Source organism: Pan paniscus, chromosome 14, assembly GCF_029289425.2.
Source record: "Pan paniscus chromosome 14, NHGRI_mPanPan1-v2.0_pri, whole genome shotgun sequence".
Lineage (NCBI taxonomy): Eukaryota > Metazoa > Chordata > Mammalia > Primates > Hominidae > Pan > Pan paniscus.
This window is the reverse complement of record NC_073263.2, coordinates 27,699,694-27,721,322: the sequence shown is the minus strand read 5'-3', so window position 1 is coordinate 27,721,322 and position 21,629 is coordinate 27,699,694. Positions and strand designations below refer to the sequence as shown.

Below are 21,629 nucleotides of genomic sequence, written 5' to 3'. Positions count from 1 at the left end.
ACTACAAAAAATTATCTGGGCGTGGTGGCACGCGCCTGTAGTCCCAGCAACTCTGTAGGCTGAGGCAGGTGAATCACTTGAACTCAGGAGGCGGAGGTTGCAGTGAACCGAGATCGCACCACTGCATTCCAGCCTGGGCAACAGAGGGAGGCTCTGTCTAAAAAAAGGAAAATTAGCTGGGCGTGGTGATGTTCAGTTATAGTCCCAGCTACTGGAGAGGCTGAAGCAGGAAGATCACTTGAGCTCAGGAGTTCGAGGCTATAGTGAACTACGATTATGCCATTGCACTTTAGTGGGGGCGACAGAGCGAGAACCTGTCTCTAAAATAAAGTGATTAATAAAAATAAAATGGAAGGCCAGGCACAGTGGCTCACGCCTGTAATCCCAGCAGTTTGGGAGGCTAAGGCATGTGGATCACTTGAGGCAAGGAGTTTAAGACCAGCCTGGACAACATGGTGAAACTCCATCTCTATTAAAAACACACAAAAAAATTAGCTGGACCTGGTGGCACACACCTGTAATCCCAGCTACCAGGAGGCTGAGGTGGGAAAATCACTTGAACCCAGGGGGGCAGAGGTTGCAGTGAGCCAAGATCACACCACTGCACTCCAGCCTGGGCAACCGAGCGAGACTCTGTCCCCCCAAGAAAATTAAATAAAAATAAAATGGAAGATGAAATAAGGACTTTCAGAAAAAGTGAGATAATTTGTCACTAGCAGATGTACACTATTCCAGATGGAATCAAGAGCAATTGAGTGAAATATGTGGGTAAAACTAAATTAATATTGACTATAAGACAACAGTGTCTTGTGGAGTTTTAAATAGATGTAGAATTAAAGCACACAAAAACATCAACATATAAACCATCAGGTATAAATCAAGGACTGCAAAGTCTTTGTATTTTAAAAAAGTAATAAAAATGGTTATTTATCTTAGACTAAAGTAAATCAGAGATACATGTTATAATTTCCAGGGCTACTAATATAATAGCAAAGTAAAATAATAAATAACCTCATAGAAGGGAATGGAACAATGAAGTACTTAATCGAAAATGAGAGGACAGAAAACAGAACAGGTGGAACAAATAGAAAACAATTAGATTTAAGTCTGAATACACTAAATGTAAACAATCAAGCTTCAGTTAAAAGGCAAAGACTTTCAGGTTGGGGTAATAGAATAAGAAAACTGTGTATTAGGGTTCAATCGGAGAAGCACAACCACTATGAAAAACAAAGAATGAGGGGTTCATTGTAGGATTAGATTTGACACCATAATAGTAACTGGTGGAGGAGTCTATGCTGTGTTATTGTCAGCATCTAGTGCAGAGCTGAAGCCGCTATGGGTCAGCCTAACCAGTAGTGTGGAAGGAGTACTGGATATGAACAAGAACATGGGCAAAGGGGAATCTAAAAAGGACAACTGGAATTCCTGAGGACAAACTAGAACACACGTCTTATTTCTCACTGACATCAGCAGTTGCCATGGCATTGCACATACTCTTGGCCCATGAATTATAAAAACTGAAGGAAAGATCCTCAGGCCCGTTGCCTCCTCACTCCATTATCAGATCAGTGACAACCTGTGCAAGTTGCAATAGTGCCTGGTACGCTGCACTGGCTACTGCTTCACTTCTGCCTTCCAAATTGCATACAAAGTCTTCTTGTCTTCAACACTGATGAAGAACTGTACTAGGAAAGAAATTCTGGTAAATACAGTTACAGTTTAGCTAATTTCACATAGTACAAAGCCACCACAGTCTACATCTTGGCATCTATACACACTTTTTCTGTAAACATTCTTAACTGACAATAGCAAAGTCATGTTTCCAGCTAAGATTATCAGTTTCCTTCATAAACTTAAGCAACCCTTGCAGGACAGGAGGATATAAAGTCACTCCTAGCTGAATCACACTATAATGATCCTGTAATGTAAATCCTATAAGGTTAATTACCATTGGCACAAAGTATATTCAATGGTAGAGGAGTGGGGAGGGAGAGAAAAAAGATGTTTAATATACAAAAACATATTCAAAAGAAGAAATAACTATTCCAACCCTCATTTCTGCCCCTTATTCACATGGTCAAAGCTGTTTATTACAACAGGTCCTTCAATAATGTTTAGTTATAACATTAATGAGAAAAATTCCCTTTCCAGCTGGTGCCACTGTCGATGTGGAGTTTTCATGTTCTCCCCATGTTTATGTGGGTTTTCTCCAGGTACTCCAGTTTCCTCCCACATCCCAAAGCTGTGTACAGGAGGAGAATTGTTGCAGCTACATTTTCCCAGTCTGAGTGAATATAGGTGTCATGTGAGCATGCCCTATCATAGAATGGCCACCTGTCTAGGTGATTCCCGCCTAGAGCTCTGAGCTACTGGGATGGGCTTCAGCCACCCATGGCCCTGAGCTAGAATATTTGGGTAAATAATTATCTTACTTATTTTTATTAATATTTCTTAAATGTATGTATAGCCCACATTTTTTTCAATGTTTAGTATTAGAAGTGCTTTGGTCTTTATTTAGAACTTTGTTGATGTTTTCATGACCATAAATATAGTCTGATTAAGGGATTTAACTCTTGTTTATATCAGCCTCTGGTAAAATTGTTTTCTTCATACATCATTTCACTGAAAGGTGTAGTTTCCAAGAACCTGTTGACAACCTTAAGTTAGGACTTACTGTACTTCCTTCTTCCACTATCTATGCCATGTTTCCTTTGCCTTCAGCAGCCACCCAGGCTTTCATGATTCCTATCTGGTGAGGTGACCCACATCTTCATTTTTAAGGGTCTGGGTTGTTAGCAGTCCTGTCTGTAGGGGATAGTTATAGTTTGACTTTAATCACTGGGCAAGGGAGTACTGTGAGATGCCCCAGGGGACCTCATGCATTCCAGACATACTGCTTATCTAATTGTGTAATAGTGATCTCATTGCTTCTTCTTTTTTGAGACAGGGTCTCAGTCTGTCACCCAGGCTGGAGTGAAGTGGCACAAATCATGGCTCACTACAGCCTTGACCTCCTGGGCCCAAGTGATCTTCCTGCCTCAGCCTCCCAAACATCTGGGACTACAGGTGTATACCACCTCACCTGGCTGATTTTTTTTTTTTTTTTTTTGTAAAGACAGGGTCTCACTATGTTGTCCAGACTGTCCAGTTTCTTCTTGATAGGATTAGTCACCCCAACTACTACAATAATTTCCTTCTTTGATTTACTGTTTCAGAGAGCTAAATATGGCTAAGTGCAGTTTCAACTCCTAATTCAATGGCTCAATTAACATGTGCCCCCTTTACTAGTGGAAGCAAGGTAATCAATACCTTTAAACCTAATTAGATTACAGAACTAATTCCAGAGAATCCAGAAATAATACAGACAATCCATCTGTAAGGTTCTATTCCACTTCTGGCTATCCACTGCTGAATAACAACCCACCTCGAAACATAGTGGCTGAAAACAATCATTTATTTCTGCTTACAGATTATTTATTTCTGCTTACAAGCCTTCAATTTTGGTAGTATTTGGCAGCAATGGCTTATATCTGCCCCATGCAGTGTCACCCAGGGCGGCTTGTCTGGGAGCTGAGAATCCACTTTCTTTCTTTTTTTCTCTCTCTTTTTTATTTTGCCACACCTCACCTGAATGGGAAGCCACTTTCAAGATATCTCAGGCATATGGTTGACAAGTTGGTGCTAGTTGTCATATGCTAGATCACCCAGGGCTGTGGGCCAAGGCCTCAATTCTGCTCCACCTGGTCTTCAATATGGACTGCTTGTGCTCCCTCACAGCACTGTGGCTGGGTTCCAAGAGTGTCTGAAGAGAATCATGCAGAAACTGCATGGCCTTTTCTAACTGAGCCTGAGAAGTTACACAGTGTCAACTCCACTATAGGCTATTCATGGAAGCAGGCACCTACCTACCCAGACTCAAGGAGTAGGGAGTTTAACTCTATCTTTTGATGAAGATGTAGTTTCTAGAAGAGCATGTGGGATGGGGACATACTGTTGAGGCCACCTTTGGAAAATAAAATCTACCACAATATGCTACCTTAAAAATAAGGAATCAAGAAAACAAAGGAAAAAGCTGGTAAAAATGTATAATATGAGCACTAACAGCAAGAAATACTCCTAGAGATAAAGAGGGACTTTTGTTTTCTTTATTTTTGAGACAGAGTCTCGCTCTGTCGCCAGGCTGGAGTGCAGTATCTCAGCTCACTGCAATCTCTGCCTCCCAGGTTCAAGTGATTCTCGTGCCTTAGCATCCCACGTAGCTAGGACTACAGGCGCGTGCCACCACACCCAGCTAATTTTTGTATTTTTAGTAGAGATGGGGTTTTACCATGTTGTCCAGGGTGGTATTGATCTCTTGACCTCGTGATCCGCCCACCTCAGCCTCCCAAAGTGCCGGGCCTGTGAGTCACTGCGCCCGGCCAAGAGGGACATTTTATATTGATAAGTTAAATTCACCAATAAGATTTTAACAGTTCCAGGCCAGGCATGGTGGCTCACGACTGTAATCCCAGCACTTTAGGAGGCCAAGGCAGAAGGATTGCTTGAGCCCAGGATTTGGGGACCAGCCTGGACAACATGACAAAACCCTGTCTACAAAAAATACAAATATTAGCCAAGCATGGTGGTGTGCACCTGTAGTCCCAGCTACTCAGGAGGCTGAGGTGGGCTGATTGATTGAGCCCAGGAGGTTGAAGTTGCAGTGAGCCGTGATTGTGCCACTGCATTCCAGCCTGGGCAACAGAATGAGACCTGGTCTCAGGGGAAAAAAAAAAAAAGTGCATATTTGCTTATTTATTTTGAGACAGGATTTTCCCCAGTTGCCCAGGCTGCAGTACAGTAGCAAGATAATAACTCACTGCAGCCTTCATCTCCCAGGCTCAAATGATCCTCCCACCTCAACCTCCTGAGTAGCTGAGACTACAGGCACACGCTACCACACCCAACTATTTTTTTTTTCAGCAGAGAGGAGATCTTGCTATGAATTTAATTTTTTTTTTTTTTTTTTTTTTTTTTTGAGACAGAGTCTTGCTCTGTTACCCAGGCTGGAGTGCAGTGGCATAATCTCAGCTCACTGCAGCCTCTGCCTCCCAAGTTCCAGCGATTCTTCTGCCTCAGCCTCCTGGGTAGCTGGGATTACAGGCGCCCTCTACCATGCCCGGCTAACTTGTATTTTTAGTAGAAACGGGGTTTTGCCATGTTGGCCAGGCTGGTCTCGAACTCCCAACCTCAGGTGATCTGCTGGCCTCAGCCTCCCAAAGTGCTGGGATTACAGGCGTGAGCTACCGTGCCTGGCCTTTTTTTTCTTTTCTTTCTTTCTTGCGTGGTGTGTGTGTGTGTGTGTGACAGTCTCACTATGTCTCCCAGGCTGGAGTGCAGTTGTGCAATCAAGAATTTAATCTTTAAAGCCACTTCTAAAATAGTGAAGAGTGGGAGTGGGTTATGAACAACACATATAACCAGACAACATGTAAAGAACTCCTACAAATCAATAAGAAAATAATAAGCACCCCAATAAAAATTAGTAAGAGATTTGAAAAGGCATTTCTCAAAAGATGATATGAAAGGGCTGGGTATGGTGGCTCATGCCTGCAATACAGCACTTTGGGAAGCTGAGGCAGGAGGATCCCTTGAGACCAGACCAGGCAACATTGTGAGACCCTATCTCTACAAAATATTGAAAAAACTATCTGGATATGGTGACGTGCACCTGTAGTCTCAGCTACCCTGAAGGCTGAGGTGGGAGGATCACTTGAGCCCCGGAAGTCAAGGCTGCAGTGAGCCCCATGATTGTGCCACTGTACTCCAACCTGGGCAACAGCGAGACCCTATCTCAAAAAAAAAAAAAAAAAAGAGAGATACGCAAATAGCCCATAAGCATATGAAAAGGTATTCAATATCATTAATAATCAAGGAAATGAAAATTAAAACAAAAATGAATACTACCACTGGGACTCGGAAACCAATACCTCAAGGTCTCTCTGACATTCTCACCCTCACCCTCCCCTAGACTTTCCCAAATAAGAAAGAAATTTTCTGAAGTTCCTTTTTCTGCCTGAGATCCAGACCCGCCAAGGAGAACAATTGTTTTTTTCTTTCACACCCTGTAAGGCCAAGAATGTACACCTGAACAGACCCTTTCACAAGCTTATGTACAGATTAATCGCTGTTTCCTGATCCATTCATTCTACCTAGTAATCCCCTCAACACAATTCCTCTTCTCATCCCCCATAACCCGTTTTGCCAGGATGATGTATAAGCTTCTGAACTCCTTTGGGAATGGATAATCACTCCGTGATTCTCCCCATGTATACATTATATAAATTTGTATGCCTTTCTCCAATCTGCCTTTTATGTATTTTTTTTTTTTTTTTTTTGAGAGTCTAGTTCTGCTGCCCAGGCTGGAATGCAGTGGCGCCATCTCAGCCCACTGCAACCTCTGCCTCCCAGGTTCCAGCAATTCTCCTGCCTCAGCCTCCCGAGTAGCTGGGATTATAGGCATGCGCCACCACGCCCGGCTAATTTTGTATTTTTAGTAGAGACGGGGTTTCTCCATGTTGGTCAGGCTGGTCTCGAACTCCCGACCTCAGGTGATCCGCCCACCTCGGGCTCCCAAAGTGCTGGAATTACAGGCGTGAGCCACCGCGCCTGGCCTAGCCTCCACTTTTAAGTGAGAACGTGAGGTACTGGGTTTTCCATCTCTGCATTAATTCGCCTAGAGTAGTGGCCTCCAGCTACATCCAAGTTGCTGCAAAGGACATGACTTTGTTTTTTGGGTTTTTTTTTTTTTTTTTTTTTTTTTTTTTTTTTTGAGACAGAGTCTTGCTCTGTAACCCAGGCTGGAGTGCAGTGGTGCGATCTCGGCTCACTGCAACCTCCGCCTCCCGGGTTCAAGCAATTCTCTGCCGCAGCCTCCGGAGTAGCTGGGATTACAGGCGCGTGCCACCACGCCCAGCTAATTTTTGTATTTTTAGTAGAGACAGGGTTTCACCATCTTAGCTAGGCTGGTCTTGAATTCCTGACTTCGTGATCCACCAGCCTTGGCTTCCCAAAGTGCTGGGATTACAGGCGTGAGCCACCGCGCCCAGCCATTTTTTTGTATTTTATTGGAGATGGGGTTTCACCGTGTTGCCCAGGCTGTTCTCGAACTCCTGAGCTCAGGCAATCCGCAAAGCCTCCCAGAGTGCTGGGATTACAAGCGTGAGCCACCGTGCCCGGCCGACCTTGTTTTTTGTTTTTGTTTTTGTTTTTGTTTTTTTTTTAATGACAGCCTTAACCTTTTTTTTGAGACCGAGTCTTGCTCTGTCGCCCAGGCTGGAGAGCAGTGGCACGATCTCGGCTCACTGCAAGCTCCGCCTCCCGGGTTCACGCCATTCTCCTTCCTCAGCCTCCCGAGTAGGTGGGACTATAGGCACCCACCACCACGCCCGGCTAATTTTTTTTTTTTTTTTTTTTTTTTTTTTTTTTGTATTTTTAGTAGAGACGGGGTTTCACCGTGTTAGCCAGGATGCTGTCTATCTCCTGACCTCGTGATCCGCCCGTCTCTGCCTTCCAGAGTGCTGGGATTACAGTCGTGAGCCACCGCGCCCGGCCTTAGCACTCCTCTTTTATTTTTTTTGTATTATTTATTTATATTTTCAACTTTTATTCCAGGGGTACATGTGCAGGATGTGCAGGTTTGTTACATAGGTAAACATGTGCCCTGCTGGTTTGCTGCACAGATCAACCCATCACCTGGATATTAAGCCCAACATCCATTAGCTATTCTTCCTGATGCTTTCCCTCCCCCAGCCCCCACCCCACAGGCCCCAGCATGTGTTGTTCCCTTCTTCGTGTCCACGTGTTCTCATCATTCAGCTCCCACTTTTTTTTTTTTTTGAGACGGAGTTTCCCTCTTGTTGCCCAGGCTGGAGTGCAAATGGCGTGATCTCCGGCTCACCGCAACCTCCGCCTCCTGGATTCAAGCAATTCTCCTGCCTCAGCCTACCGAGCAGCTGGGATTACAGGCATGTGCCACCACACCCGGCTAATTTTGTATTTTTAGTAGAGACAGGGTTTCTCCATGTTGGTCACGGTGGTCTCGAACTCCCAACCTCAGGTGATCCCACCTGCTTCGGCCTCCCAAAGTGCTGGGATTACAGGCATGAGCCACAGCGCCCGGCAGCTCCCACTTATAAATGAGAACATGTGGTGTTTGGTTTTCTGTTCCTGTGTTAGTTTGCTGAGGATAACGGCTTCCAGGTCCATCCATGTCCCTGCAAAAGACATGATCTCGTTCCTTTTTATGGCTGCATGGTATTTCATGGTGTATATGTACCACTCTTTCTTTCTTTCTTTCTTTCTTTCTTTCTTTCTTTCTTTCTTTCTTTCTTTCTTTCTTTCTTTCTTTTTTTTTGATATGAACTCTCACTCTATTGCCCAGGCTGGAGTGCAGTGGCACAATCTTGGCTCACTGCAACCTCTGCCTCCTGGGTTCAAGTGATTCTCATGCCTTAGCCTCCCAAGTAGCTGGGATTATAGGCACTCACACTACCATGCCCGGCTAATTTTTGTATTTTTAGTAGAGATGGGGTTTCACCATGTTAGCCAGGATGGTCTCTGTCTCCTGACCTCATGATCTGCCCACCTCGGCCTCCCAAAGTGCTGGGATTACAGGCATGAGCCACTGCACCCAGCCTATGTACCACATTTTCTTTATTCAGTCTATTATTCATGGGCATTAAGTTGATTCCATACCTTTGCTATTGTCAATAGTGTTGCAATGAACATACGCATGCATGTATCTTTATAATGCCTAACCATTTTTTTTTTGAGATGGAGCTTCACTCTTGTCGCCTAGGCTGGAGTGCAGTGGCACAATCTCGGCTCACTGCAACCTCCACCTCCTGGGTTCAAGGGATTCTCCTGCCTCAGCCTCCCAAGTAGCTGGGATTACAGGTGCCTGTCACCACGCCCAGCTAATTTTTGTATTTTTGGTAGAGACAGGGTTTCACCATGTTGGCCAACTGGTCTCAAACTCCTGACCTCAGGTGATCCACCTGCCTCAGCCTCCCAAAGTGCTGGGATTACAGGCGTAAGTCACCCCACCCAGCCCCTGCCTTAACCTTTTTTTTTTTTTTTTTTTTTTTGAGACAGAGTATCTCTTTGTTGCCAGGCTGGAATGCAGTGGCACTATCTTGGCCCACTGCAACCTCCGCCTCCCGGGTTCAATCAATTCTCCTGCCTCAGCCTCCTAAGTAGCTGGAATACAGGCACACACCACCACGCCTAGCTAATTTTGTGTGTGTGTGTGTGTATTTTTAGTAGAGATGGGGTTTCAGCATGCTGGCCAGGATGGTCTTGATCTCCTGACCTCATGATCCACCTGCCTCAGCCTCCCAAAGTGATGGGATCACAGGTGTGAGCCACCATACCCGGCCTGCCTTAACCATTTTTAAGTGTACAGTTCAGTAGTGTTAAGTATATTCACTTTGTTGTGCAACCAATCTCCACAACTCTTTTCATCTTGCAAAACTGAAACTAAAATACTAGCCTTTGGGGTTTCCAGAGCAGTCCTTAAATCATCACTTTGAGATTTCCCCAGGACTAACTCACAAGAGTTTATGATGAGAGTGAAATAACAGTTCTCTGTCAAAGAGGGAATGAAAAAGGGATCTAGTTGTGGGTAGTTAACACTGCTGTTGCCGGGCGCGGTGGCTCATGCCTGTAATCCCAGCACTTTGGGAGGCCGAGGAGGGAGATCACGAGGTCTGGAGATCAAGACCATCCTGGCTAATATGGTGAAACCCCATCTCCACTAAAAATACAAAAATTAGCCGGGCATGGTGGTTCACACCTGTAGTCCCAGCTACTCCAGAGGCTGAGGTGGGAGGATTGCTTGAGCCCAGGAAACAAGAGGCTGCAGTGAGCCAAGACTGCACCACTGTTCTCCAGCCTGGGTGACAGAGCGAGACCCTGTCTCAAAAAAAAAAAAAAAAGAAAAAGAAAAAAGAAAAAGAAAAAGAAAAAAGTTGTGTCATGTGGTTAATGAATAATTCATTAATTAAAATAATTTAATAAAAATTAAGTTATTTGTCTTGATTTTGTGAAATCTGTGATATTTGTCAGCTTTTGAAAATCTGTAATTTGTTGTGATTCAATTCTAAATAAATATTTACTTTTGCACCTAATTTTATACTTAGAATTTTGTATTCCTTTTCCTTAATAAGTTTCCCAAAATTGTATGATTCAGGTATCCCAAAAACCTGGATCCTTCCTTTGGCTCTGATAGCAAGGGAAAAAAAAAATGCTCTAGGACCTTTAGATGAAGACTCACTTAGAAAGTTGATATAGATTAGATATACAAAACAGGATGGATCAACGAACAGAATAATTTCATTTCCCAATGAAAAGGGAAGCCTGCTGGCTGCTGCAGCCCAACACTCAGAAGCCTAGTTTCTCGCAGAATATACACTTTCACTTGGATATTGTGTTTTCTGGGCTCTTCTCTCCTCCTTCTGAACTATTTTCCTAGATGATCTCACCTCTTCCCAGATTTCAGTCTCATGGCTTAAATACTACCCATAGGCTGGTGACACCCAAATTTCTATCCCTACCTCAGACATCTCTTCTGAACTCCAGACTTGTATGTCAAAATGCTTACCTGACATTATTGTTTGAATTTTCAACCTTAGCTTGTCAAAATTGCACTATTTCTCCAAGCTTTTTTCTCTGCCAGTCATTCCCATCTTAATAAAGGGCATTTCCGGCGGGTCGCAGTGGCTCGCGCCTGTAATCCCAGCACTTTGGGAGGCCTAGGCGGGCAGATCACGAGGTCAGGAGATCGAGACCATCCTGGCTAACACAGTGAAACCCGTCTCTACTAAAAATACAAAAAATTAGCTGGGTGGTGATGGCGGGCGCCTGTAGTCCCAGCTACTCTGGAGGGTGAGGCAGGAGAATGTCGTGAACCCGGGAGGCGGAGCTTGCAGTGAGCCGAGATCGTGCCACTGCACTCCAGCCTGGGCGACAGAGCAAGACTCTGTCTCAAAAAATAAATAAATAAATAAAATAAAGGGCATTTCCGAACACCCAGTTTGTCTTAAAGCAGACACCTGAGAGTCCAGTACTTCGGAAGGCCAAGGCAGGTGGATCGCTTGAACCCAGGAGTTTAATGCAGCCTGGGCAACAGAGTGAAACCCCGTCTCCAATAAAATACAAAATATTAGCCAGGCATGGTGGCATGATCCTGTAGTCCCAGCTACTTGGGAGGCAGAGGTGGGAGAATCACCTGAGCCTGGGAAGTTGAGACTGCAGTGAGCCATGATTGCGCCACTGCACTCTAGCCTGGGCCACAGAGTGAGACCCTGTCTCAAAATAAAATAAATAAATAATAAGAAAAAGAAAAGAAACCTGAGAGTCATCCTGAGCACCTAACTCCCTTCAGCCTTCAACGTCCATCCATTGTCTTCTCTTCCCCTCCACTGCCCAGAGCCTTGTTTAAATCATCATCTCTCTACTATACTATTGCATCAGCCTCCTACTTTATCTTGTATAATCTATTCTCTACAGAGCAGTCAATCAGCATTTTACAAGGTAAACTGGATGATCACACCCTTGCCACCCCCAGTTACAACCTTCGTGTCCCATTGAATTCAATATAAATCCAGACTCCTTAGCATGACCTTCAGAGCCCTATGTGATATGGTATATCTCTCCAGCTCATCTCCTATCAGTAGGTCCCCTCAGGCCTTATTTCAGTTCCTCCACACAAGAAACTTTTCTACTTCAAGGTCCTTATACATACCATTTCCTCTGCCTGGAATGCAGCCCCTTCTCCCCGACCATATATGCTTTGCCTGACTGACTTGAACACATCCTGATACGGGTCTCAGTTTAAATCTCCTCAGAGAGCCTTTTCCTTATCATCCAATATAAATTAGGTCTCTGTTATATAGTCTCTCCCAGCACCCTGCACTTCCCCCTTGTAGCATTTATCACAATTTGTAATTATACATTATTTGTTTCATATTTGACTGTCCTCCTGAGCTATGGGCTCCATGAGAGCAAGGACTGTTTCTATTTAACTCAGCACTTGGTGCACAGAAAGATTTCCACAAATATTTATTAAATGAATGAGTAAACAAATATGACCCTGGCATGGTGGCTCACGCCTATAATCCCAGCACCTTGGGAGGTCAACCCAAAGAAACTTTGTTTTTTTTTTGAGACAGAGTCTTGCTCTGTTGCCAGGCTGGAGTGCAGTGGTGCTATCTCAGCTCACTGCAACCTCCGCCTCCTGGGTTCAAGCGATTCCCCTGCCTCAGCCTCCTGAGTAGCTGGGACTATAGGTGTGCGCCACCACACCTAGCTAATTTTTTGTATTTTAATAGAAACAGGGTTTCACCATCTTGGCCAGGATGGTCTCCATCTCCTTACCTCGTGATCCGCCTGCCTCAGCCTCCCAAAGTGCCGGATTACAGGCGTGAGCCACCACGCCCGGCCAAAACATTTATATTAATGGTAGAATAAAAATACAGTTTTGTATATGATTAGTAGTAAATTCTCATTGCTCCTCTTTCTTTTCAATGCATTTTAACTTTTTCTCCTTTCATCAAATTTAATGATTTCCTGCACTGACCAAAGTTTTATACATTTCTCAATTCATTTATTAAGGTTTGAAAGTAGGCTACCCAGCACTTTGGGAGGCCAAGGCGGGTGGATCACGAGGTCAGGAGATGGAGACCATCCTGGCCAACATGGTGAAACCCTGTCTCTACTAAACTACAAAAAACTAGCCCGGTGTGGTGGCATGTGCCTGTAGTCCCAGCTACTTGGGAGGCTGAGGCAGCGGAATTGCTTGAATCCAGAGACTGCACCACTGAACTCCAGCCTGGCAACAGAGCGAGACTCTGTCTCAAAAAAAAAAAAAAAAAAAGAAAGAAAGAAAGAAATTAGGCTAAAAAAAAAGCGTATAGTTATCTGTTGCAGCTTAACATTTTAATTCAAAGCTTAGCATCTTAAAATAACAAACATTTGGCCAGGTGTGGTGGCTTATGCCTGTAATCCCAGCATTTTGGGAGGATCACTTGAGGTCAGAGTTCGAGACCATCCTGGCCAACATGGTGAAACCCCATCTCTACTAAAATCCAAAAAACTAGCCAGGCGTGGTGGTGTGTGCCTGTAGTCCCAGCTACTTGGGAGGCTGAGGCAGGAGAATCGCTTGAACCCAGAGATCACGCCACTGCACTCCAGCCTGGCAACAGAGTGAGACTGTCAAAAAAAAGAAAGGAAGGAAGGAAGAGAGAGAGAAAGAAAGGGCTAAAAAAAAAAGCGTATAGCTATCTGTTGCAGCTTAACAGATTAATTCAAAGCTTAGCATCTTAAAATAATAAACATTTGGCCAGGTACGGTGGCTTATGCCTGTAATCCCAGCACTTTGGGAGGCCGAGGTGGGTGGGTCACTTGAGGTCAGGAGTTCGAGACCAGCCTGGCCAACATGGTGAAACCCCGTCTCTTCTAAAAATACAAAAATTAGCTGGGCATGATGGCGGATGTCTGTAATCCCAGCTACTCGGGAGGCTGAGGCAGGAGAATCGCTTGAACCCGGGAGGTGGAGGTTGCAGTGAGCCAAGATTGTGCCACTGCACTCCAGCCTGGGCAAGAGAGTAAGACTCCATCACAAACAAACAAACAAATGAACATTTATTATCTCACAGTTTCTATGGGTCAAGAATCTGGGTGTGGCTTAGGTGGGTTCCTCTGTCCCAGGTTCGCCCACAAGCTGTAATCAAAGCCAGGGCTGCAGTCATCTCAAGGCTTGACTGAGGGAGGGAGCATTGCCTTCTAAGCTCAATATGTGCCTATTGTCAGGCCTCATGTCCTCCCTGGCTGTTGGCCAGGGACATTGGCTCGTTGCCTCATGAACCTTTTATGGGGAAGCTCAAGATATGGTAGCTGACTTCTCTCAGAAGGAGAGAGGGCAAACAAGATGGAAGCAACAGTCTAATTTTTTTTTTTTCGACAGAGTCTCATTCTGTCGCCGAGGCTAGAGTGCAGTGGCGCCATCTCGGCTCACTGCAGCCTGGACTTCCCGGTCTCAAGCAAACCTCCCACCTCAGCTTCCCCGAGTAGCTGGGACTACAGGCACATACCACCAGGCCTGGCTAGTTTATTTGTGTTTTTTGTAGAGACAGGGTTTTACCACGTTGCCCAGGCTAGTTTTTTAGGGGTTTTGTTTTGCTTTGGTTTTGTTTCGTTTTGTTTTTGTGTTCTTAGGAGCGGAGGTTTAATACAAGAAAGAGAGAGGAGAACAGCTCTCTCTCTCTAGTAAGAGAGAGGGGCTTCTGAGAGGAAAGAACCTGCTTTGTTTCTTTAAGACAAGGTCTCACTGTTGCCCAGGCTGGAGTGCAGTGATGCAATTATGGCTCACTGCAGCCTTGAATTCCTGGGGCTCAAGAGATCCTCCTGCCTCAGCCTCCCGAGCAGCTGGGCTCACACCACCATGTCTGGCTAATTAAAATTTGTTTTTGTAGAGACAAGGTCTGAGTTTGCTGCTCAGGCTGGAAGCCACAGTTTTTTTTTTTGTAACCAAACTGTGAAAATGACGTCTTGTCAATTTTGCCATGTTCTTTGTGTCAGAAGGGAGTCATTAGCTCTTACACTCAGGGGAGGACATTACCCAAAAGCATAAATGACAGGAGGTGGAAATTCTTAGGATCAGCGTAAAGGTTGCTAGTTGTGAGCCATTTTAACTTTAACTAAAATCCATTAATAATCCCTTCAATGCTTGAAACCGATTCAAGCAGAGAAAGTCTTTAGTTAATATGATTCTTTTTTGTTAACCATAAATCTAGAAATGTTCAAATGTTGTTGGTATATATACTCATAGCAATCCTAACTGACTGAAGACATTTGGTTATTGTTTGTCGGAATGCTGAGATTTTCAGGATTATGTTCATGATTTTTAGGGGCAAACGGAAGGAAACAAAATTTATGAAATCTAAGTTATCCTCTAAAATCATAAAAGTGTCAGTAAAATTCTCTAAAACATGTATTTTGAAATTTCATAGCCAGAAGTGCTCAGGAATGGCTTTGTTTATAGGCAAGTAAGTCATTGGGCACCCTTGGAGACTTTCCCGTGTTATTGGCAAGGTTTACATTTTTCCCGCTGCTTTTCCATGGCATGAAAACTTGTGCTGCTCTGAGAATATCACCAAATTCCCATTTCAAATTAAAGCCCTCATATAAAATTGATCCCCATCCTTTCATTTCACTACCTTCATCTCTCACTGCACCCCAACAGGAGTTTTCTATTTACCACCTGAACTCATCTAGTGATCTCTCCCTACAGGTCCATCACCTAGCAATCACTCGAATTGATAATAGATTCTTTATATTGGCACTATCAAGCCATGTTATTCCCTTTTCTTCTTTTAAAAGTCACCTTCCAGACTAATTCTAGCAGATTTTTAATCATGCAAACCTAATTAGACTTGAATTAAGATGCAGACCAGGGAGGGGATTGGGAGTTGCTATTAGATTGGTGTACTGAAATTTAAGATTTCAAAGGTAGAAGATTTCAAGGTGTAACAATAGAAATGGACTGATGAATTGTGGTCAAAGTTGTTGGCAGCAAGGGCGTCTATGTTCTTTAAGGGTAGACGATTGGACGGGTATTCGTCATCATGAAAAGTGCTGGAGTGGAGAGGTGCAAATGAATGAGAGTAACTAGCTGGGAGTGCAACATTCCTTCCACTCAATTCAGGAAGTGAAAAGTTGTGTAAGAGATTACAGTTCAAAAAGGTGGTGGTGGCCAGACACAGCGGCTCACACCTGTAATCCCGGCACTTTGGGAGGAGGCAGAGGTGGGCAGAGAGTGCTTGTGCTCAGGAGTGCCAGACCAGCCTGGGCAACATGGCAAGACCCAGTGTCTACAAAAAATACAAATAATAGCCAGGCATGGTGGTGCGTGCCTGTAGTCCCATTTAGTTGGGAGGCTGAGGTGGGAGGATCTCTTGAGCCTGGGAGGCAGAGGTTGCAGTCAGCTAAGATTGCACCATTGCATTCCAGCCTGGGCGACAGAGTGAGACCCTGTCAAAAAAAAAAAAAGGTAGCAGTGGCTAATAGGAATACATGAGAAGCCAGATTTTTTAATTTTGAAAAATGTGATGTGAACTAGCCAAAAGAGACTGGCCTGTGTGAATTATCCTGAAAGGTGCACCCAGCTTCCAACTCCTGATGCCAGATCTACAACCAATAATCGTAAGCACAAATCACAGCCATCCTGAGCTCCTCTTAGGCAGGTGAGTAAACTTGCAACTCTGGGAAGTTTTTAAATTATAAAAAAAAGGGATGCAAATTACAATCTTAACATTTTTGTGCAGGTGTAATAAGTTTGCAATCTGTTATAGTTTCTGTGTTTTGTTCATGATTTGAGGTGTTTCATATGTTTTAAGAGAATCTGACAGATTTATGTTTTTAGGTGAAATCCTTAGAAAAATGTAGCTAATTAAGTTTGTAATCACTGTGTAAACACGTGAAGGAATCTAATTAGTAAATCTGCAAATTTTGTATTATTATGCGTGTAAATGCTTCTTAAATGCTGAGAAAGTTTAATTAGACTTTTATTAAGTGTTTGAAGCACTACAGAGGAATAAATTTACTAAATGTGTGACTAGTTTGAAACTTCTAAGAGAATTTCATAAAGGTGTTGAATGTTTAGGAAGATTTAATACAATTCAATAATTTAAATTTATAAGATGATTATCAAAGTACAAGTAAGATGAGTATTTTAAATTTCAAAACTATATTCGATTTATAAATTAAATGACAATACTTGTAAGTTGAGCTCAAAAGCTTCAAAAAACTAAGTTCTAAAATGTGCAGCCTTGGCCAGGTGCAGTGGCTCTCACCTGTAATCTCAGTACTTTGGGAGGCTGAGGTGTGAGGATTCCTTAAGCCCAGGTGTTTGAACCAGCCTGGGCAACACAGCGAGCCTCAATCTGTAAAAATAAAAAATAAAAAACAATTAAATAAATAAAATGTATAGCCATAATAACTGAATATTAAAACAAAAATACCTGGCCAGGCACCGTGGCTCACACCTGTAATCCCAGCACTTTGGGAGGCCAACACAGGTGGATCATGAGGTCAGGAGTTTGAGACTAGCCTGGCCAATATGGTGAAACCCCGTCTCTACTAAAAATACAAAAATTAGCCAGGCGTGGTGGCATGTGCCTATAGTCCCAGCTGCTCGGGAGGCTGAGGCAGGAGAATTGCTTGAACCTGGGAAGCGGAGGTTGCAGTGAGCCGATATCGTGCCACTGCACTCCAGCCTGGGTTACAGAGTGAGACCCCGTCTCAAAAACAAAATGCCAGGCATGGTAGCTTGTGCCTGCAATCCCAGCACTTTGGGAGGCCTAGGCGGGTGGATCACCAGAGGTCGGGAGTTCGAGACCAGCCTCACCGACATGGAGAAACCCTGTCTGTACTAAAAATACAAAATTAGCCACATGTGGTGGCACATGCCCGTAGTCCCAGCTACTTGGGAGGCTGAGACAGGAGAATCTCTTGAACCCGGGAGGCAGAGGTTGCGGTGAGCTGAGATCGCGCCATTGCACTCCAGTCTGGGCAACAACTCTGTGGCAAAAAACAAAACAAAAAACAAAATCAAACATATCTATAAAATGTCCAAAAGCATGTATTGGTTCCATAAATTATGATTCATCCATATCATGGAATGAGTAACTTAACAGTAATGTTGTGGCATAATCAACATGGACAATATTTGATTTTTTTTTTTTGGAGACGAAGTCTTGATTTTTTGGCCAGGCTGGAGCACAATGGCACGATCTCAGCTCACTGCAACCTCTGCCTCCCAGGTTCAAGCAATTCTCCTGCCTCAGCCTCCCAAGTAGCTGGGATTACAGGCACGTGCTAGCACGCCCGGCTAATTTTTGTATTTTTTGTAGAGACAGGGTTTCACCATGTTAGCCAGGCTGGTCTCGAACTCCTCACCTCAAGTGATCTGTCCACCTCGGCCTCCCAAAGTGCTGGGATTACAGGCATAAGCCATCACGCCCGGCCGATTTTATTTTATTTTACTTTATTTATTTTTTTTTTTTGAGACAGAATCTCGCTCTGTTCCCCAGGCTGGAGTGCAGTGGCGCAATCTTGGCTCACTACAAGCTCTGCCTCCCGTGTTCACGCCATTCTCCTGCCTCAGCCTCCGGAGTAGCTGGGACTACAGGCGCCTGCCACCATACCCGGCTAATTTTTTTTTTTTTTTGTATTTTTAGTAGTGACGGGGTTTCACTGTGCTAGCCAGGATGGTCTCGATCTTCTGACCTCATGATCCGCCTGCCTCGGCCTCCCAAAGTGCTGGGATTACAGGCGTGAGTCACCATGCCCAGCCCAATTTTTTTTTAAGTAAGCAAAGAAGGAGCATGTGTATGATAATCCTATTCATAAAATATATGTTTAGATCTATGTATAAATATACGCATAGACAAAAACAACACCGCTCTCCCTCTCCCTCTCCCTGTCTCCCCACGGTCTCCCTCTCCCTCTCTTTCCACGGTCTCCCTCTGATGCCGAGCCGAAGCTGGACTGTACTGCTGCCATCTCGGCTCACTGCAACCTCCCTGCCTGATTCTCCTGCCTCAGCCTGCCGAGTGCCTGCGATTGCAGGCGCGCGCCGCCACGCCTGACTGGTTTTCGTATTTTTTTGGTGGAGACGGGGTTTCGCTGTGTTGGCCGGGCTGGTCTCCAGCTCCTAACCGCGAGTGATCTGCCAGCCTCGGCCTCCCGAGGTGCCGGGATTGCAGACGGAGTCTGGTTCACTCAGTGCTCAATGGTGCCCAGGCTGGAGTGCAGTGGCGTGATCTCGGCTGGCTACAACCTCCACCTCCCAGCCGCCTGCCTTGGCCTCCCAAAGTGCCAAGATTGCAGCCTCTGCCCGGCCGCCACCCCGTCTGGGAAGTGAGGAGCGTCTCTCCCTGGCCGCCAATTGTCTGGGACATGAGGAGCCCCTCTGCCTGGCTGCCCAGTCTGGAAAGTGAGGAGCGTCTCTGCCCGGCCGCCATCCCATCTAGGAAGTGAGGAGCGTCTCTGCCCGGCCGCCCATCATCTGAGATGTGGGGAGCACCTCCGCCCCGCTGCCCCGTCTGGGATGTGAGGAGTGCCTCTACCCGGCCGCGACCCCGTCTGGGAGGTGAGGAGCGTCTCTACCCGGCCGCCCCGTCTGAGAAGTGAGGAGACCCTCCACCTGGCAACCGCCCCGTCTGAGACATGAGGAGCCCCTCCGCCCGGCAGCCGCCCCGTCTGAGAAGTGAGGAGCCCCTCCGCCCGGCAGCCACCCCGTCCGGGAGGGAGGTGGGGGTCAGCCCCCGCCAGGCCAGCCGCCCTGTCCGGGAGGGAGGTGGGGGGGTCAGCCCCCCGCCCGGCCAGCCGCCCCGTCCGGGAGGGAGGTGGGGGGGTCAGCCCCCCGCCCGGCCAGCTGCCCCATCCGGGAGGTGAGGGGCGCCTCTGCCCGGCCGCCCCTACTGGGAAGTGAGGAGCCCCTCTGCCCGGCCAGCCGCCCTGTCTGGGAGGGAGGTGGGGGGGTCAGCCCCCCACCCGGCCAGCCGCCCCGTCTAGGAGGGAGGTGTGGGGATCAGCCCCCGGCCCGGCCAGCCGCCCCGTCCGGGAGGGAGGTGGGGGGGTCAGCCCCCGCCCGGCCAGCCGCCCCGTCCGGGAGGTGAGGGGCGCCTCTGCCCGGCGGCCCCTACTGGGAAGTGAGGAGCCCCTCTGCCCGGCCACCACCCCGTCTGGGAGGTGTACCCAACAGCTCATTGAGAACGGGCCATGATGACAATGGCGGTTTTGTGGAATAGAAAGGGGGGAAAGGTGGGGAAAAGACTGAGAAATCGGATGGTCGCCATGTCTGTGTAGAAAGAGGTAGACATGGGAGACTTTTCATTTTGTTCTGTACTAAGAAAAATTCTTATCCTGTTGATCTGTGACCTTACCCCCAACCCTGTGCTCTCTGAAACAGGTGCTGTGTCCACTCAGGGTTGAATGGATTAAGGGCGGTGCAAGATGTGCTTTGTTAAACAGATGCTTGAAGGCAGCATGCTCCTTAAGAGTCATCACCACTCCCTAATCTCAAGTACCCAGGGACACAAACACTGCGGAAGGCCGCAGGGTCCTCTGCCTAGGAAAACCAGAGACCTTTGTTCACTTGTTTATCTGCTGACCTTCCCTCCACTATTGTCCTATGACCCTGCCAAATCCCCCTCTGCGAGAAACACCCAAGAATGATCAATAAAAAAACACACACACACACACACAAAATAAATAAATAAATAAATAAATAAATAAATATACGCATAGAGAAAAAACTGGATAGACTGGCATCGAAGTGTAAATGGTTATCAGTTGGTACAGGTAGTGTGAGTGTGCGTATGGATACTTTCCAACTTTTTTCCTTTTTTGCATTTAACATGTACACTTATGCTAGAAAAAGAATACTCCCTTTTCTTTTTTTTTTTTCTTGAGACAGAGTCTCACTCTGTCACCCAGGCTGGAGTGCAGTGGCGCCATCTTGGCTCACTGCAGCCTCGGGCTCCCAGGTTCAAGCAACTCTCATGCCTCAGCCTCCCAAGTAGCTGGGACTACAGATGTGCACCACCTTTTTTTTTTTTTTTGAGACGGAGTTTCACTGTTGTCGGCCAGGCTGGAGTGCAATCGTGTGATCTCAGCTCACTGCAACCTCCGTCTCCCGGGTTCAAGTGATTCTCCTGCCTCAGCCTCCCAAGTAGCTGGGATTACAGGTGCCTGCCACCACACCTGGCTAATTTTGTATTTTTAGTAGAGACAGGGTTTGACTATGTTGGTCAGGGTGGTCTCAAACTCCCAACCTCAGGTGATCTGCCCGCCTCGGCCTCCCAAAGTGCTGGGATTACAAGCATGAGCCACTGCGCCTGGCCCATTTTTGTATTTGTAATAGAGAGGGGGTTTCACTATGTTGGCCGGGCTAGTCTTGAACTCCTGACCTCAAGTGATCCGTCCGCCTGGGCTTCCCAAAGATTACAGGCGTCAGCCACCATGCCCCGCCAAGAGTATTATTTTTAATAGAAAAAAAATAGGTAATGATCTGTAAGTAGCAATGGAGAACTAGAAGAATGCCAATATTCCAGGCTTCATCATATATGGAACAGGGGGAAACAAGAATTTTCCCCAACTGCTTCCTCTGTAGCATTTGAAAGAGCTACAGAGGAAGCAGTTTCCTTGGGTTAAAGCAAGGTTTCTAAGGGCCATAGTGAAGGGAATGTTTTATGGAGCACACTTTTCACTGTGACCCTAGTATGCCTGGCACATGCTTTTATCAAAACCTCTGTAACACTTTGGTGCAAATATTTGTTTATGTGACTGTCAAGCAATATTATATTATATACCTTTGGGAATAAAGAATAACTATTTCTCTTATTGCCTCTACACTGTTATTTTTTACTTATTTATTTAGAGACGGAGTCTCGCTCTGTTGCCATGCTGGAGTACAATGGCGCTATCTCGGCTCACTGCAACCTCTGCCTCCTGGGTTCAAGTGATTCTCCTGTCTCAGCCCTTCAAGTAGCTGAGGTTACAGGCACATGCCACCACATCCAGCT

General features: G+C 45.7%; 1 long non-coding RNA gene across 1 annotated transcript; it reads right to left on the bottom strand.

The window, feature by feature from the left end:
* Positions 1 to 6,706: 6,706 nt before the first annotated feature.
* Positions 6,707 to 21,629, bottom strand: LOC129393706 (uncharacterized). Its single transcript, XR_008620765.2, has 2 exons — positions 16,893 to 21,629; positions 6,707 to 8,255 (listed from the first exon to the last, which is right to left on the bottom strand). It is a non-coding gene; the product is annotated as an uncharacterized LOC129393706 (long non-coding RNA).